Genomic DNA, 2955 nt, shown 5'->3' with positions numbered 1-2955 from the left:
TTTTCTATGCTTTTTACGATTCCCAGGATCATCCATACTACATAGAAGTAGGAAATCCTTGTTATATCGGACGTGCGGGTCATCGAAGGATCATCGAGGTCATTTGAAGGCAACAGGTAGAGGTACCTTTAGCAATTTCGAAGGGACGATCGTTACTTTTTCGTAGGCAACAATTGAGGGTCATCGAGGGACTTAGTGACGATTTTATCTTGAGGGACCTTTGCTAATGGGTACCTCTACATTTCAAGGGACACGACCTTATAATCGAAGGCAACCAAGAGGGGGAACCCTAGAGGTGAGTGCTTACAAGTGTGTTGTATTCAGTTATTTATCTAAGATTAGTGAGCTAGCGATTGTTTTTAGTCTTGCCACTCCCTAATTTACTAACCACGCAATAAATATTGTGCAGGAATTAAAGTGCGGAAAGTAAAGACCTACGCTATTACAAGTTTAGGGATGGGGAATTTACAATAAACACCTGTAGGGGGTATGCGGAAAGTAAAACCTAATTTAAAACTATTACAACCAGGAACAATTACATAATTTAGCAAAAATGAACGGTAAATGAAAAAGTGGAATTCACGAATGCCCACAATAATCAAGAGTCTCAAGTGTGGTACCTCGCAAGAATCAAGAGAATGTTAGTACGGATATATAAATAATGATAAAAAATATTAACAAAGATTAATAACAATTAACAAATGTCTAAACAAATTGAATTATGAACAAGTACTAAAAAATAATATATATCTTTTTTGAATTTTCATATAAAAAAATAAAACCTAACTAATCTAATATAAAAAATATATTTTTATTTTTTTTTGTTGTATTCATTAGTCAAGAAACGGTAAAAACACACAAATCTGGTTAAAGAAATATCGACAGGGGAGTGAGGTGCTGGATAGGGTGTAAATTAAAGATGGAATGGGCCGCTGGAGAAGTTGAATTTAAAGGGCCCAAGTCAAATAAACCCTAAAATTAAACAAAGAGGAGTCTGCCCCCCTCTTCAATTCACGTTCTTCCCTGTTGTTTCTTGAACACTCACACTCAGCTTCATCTGAAACCAACTCAATCAAAACATCAAAGTCAAACGCGAAATCGAGAATCTCCCCTCTCATCTCTCACGAGTGAAGAACAACAAATAACAGCAAATCCTTTCTCTTTCACCATGAACACAAATCAAGAGCTCAATTCCTATTTCAATGGTAACAAATCTAACAGCAACAAATGTGTAAAAGATGAAGGGCAAAAGCTTGAGGTTACCGAATCAGAAACGTGGCGGTGATGTCTGCGTGAAGGATCGGATCCGCGATTTGCTTCGACAGAGGTCGTGGTTGCGTAGATGTAGACTGTTGATGCGCGGTGGCTGGACGACTGTAGAGCGGAGGGTTTAACCGTTGAGGATTGTGACTACATTTTACAGTGGAGGATTTCACGATGAAAGCTGGATCTCCGACGTCGGCGGAGTGGTATTTGTCTTTTGCGAGTCGCAGCGTGTTCTTCTTCTTCTGTTCACGATCTTCCAGTTCCTGCAAAAACCTTGAATCTGTGTTAACGTTTAGATTGATGAGAGTTTAATATATGCAGGGCAATGCAGATCGATGGAATAAAATCTGTTGTTATATGCAATGTGTTTTTTTGACTTTTGCAGGTAGTTAGATGAGGAGTTTTTCTGCAGTGCTGTTGTTAGAAGAATATATATACCATGTAAATATTTACAATGAAATCCATAAAAAAGATGGAATTGTTAGCACAAAATAAATGTTGGCAAATTAGTATAGATTTGGATGTAAGTTATACGTGCAAACGCAAGATTAAAAAAATGAGAGTTTTGATATGCACAAAAAATTTGCAACTGAGAAATTATGTACGTATAGTGTATTGTTAGTAAAGTTAACAGAGATTCGAAAAAAAAAAATTATTGTACATGACCGTAAAAAATAAAATACCATTAGATGTTCATCATGTGGTACTGACCGATTAAAAATTTGTAAATAAAATAGAGGCCTCATATTGAGAATCATCGGCCAAGAATATCGTAAAAAAAACATTTAAAATAAAGCGGGGCCTCAGGTGTCATCATTAGCCAAAACAAGGTTAAAAATCATTTTAAGAAAAGAAAGGCCTCATATTGAAATCATCGGCCAAATAATAAAATTTGAAAAGAAAACCTAAAAAAGATTTGAAGGGTTAGAAAATGTTTGATGGTTGAGGAAGTTTAGAAAATTGTTGATAAGTGTTGATAAAAAGCGTAAAAATGTTAGCAAAAATGCGTGAATGAAATTGTGGAAATAAGGGTTAGAAAAATGTGTTGGTGATCGTTGATGAAGAAGAGGGTGAGAAGTGCCCTTTATATAGACTGGAATTTAGGTCAAAATAATCCTAAAAAGGAAAAGATCCAACCCAAAGGCCCATGGACCTTTCTTGATGACCAATATTAAGAACCTGGACGTGCTTGTGTCCAGGTGCGTCATGGTGCAAAAAAAGATAAAAAACATGGAAATGCACCAAGCAGGAATTGAACCCATGACCTTCTGCTTGGTAGCCTTACTTCCTTACCAATTGTGTTATGTTATTTGTTTGAAATAAAAAGGCAATTGAAAATATATGAAGCGTCGGCTAGCATTTTCTATTTATTAAAATATAAGTAATTTAAGAGTAAACTACTATATTTTAACATAGACTTTAAATTGAATATTTTTAAAATTCAGGATGTCGATGTAAATGAATCCAAGATTTTATAAAAATCCAATTCTTAAAGATAATTTCGAAAATTTTGTCACTAAAAGGTGTGGGCAAATTTTGGGGTATGACAGCTGCCCTTGTTCAATCTTCTTAAACCTGAAGAGATAGATTGGCGTATTCTCCAATCGTGATCTGAAGGTGGAAGATGATTGAACACTAGAAGACCACAAAATTTGCACTCGCAGGTGCAAGCAGAAGTGCTTTTTGGAG

The sequence above is a fragment of the Vicia villosa genome, linkage group LG2 (genome assembly GCF_029867415.1).
Source record: "Vicia villosa cultivar HV-30 ecotype Madison, WI linkage group LG2, Vvil1.0, whole genome shotgun sequence".
NCBI classification, from domain to species: domain Eukaryota; kingdom Viridiplantae; phylum Streptophyta; class Magnoliopsida; order Fabales; family Fabaceae; genus Vicia; species Vicia villosa.
Note: the sequence above shows the minus strand (reverse complement) of the source record.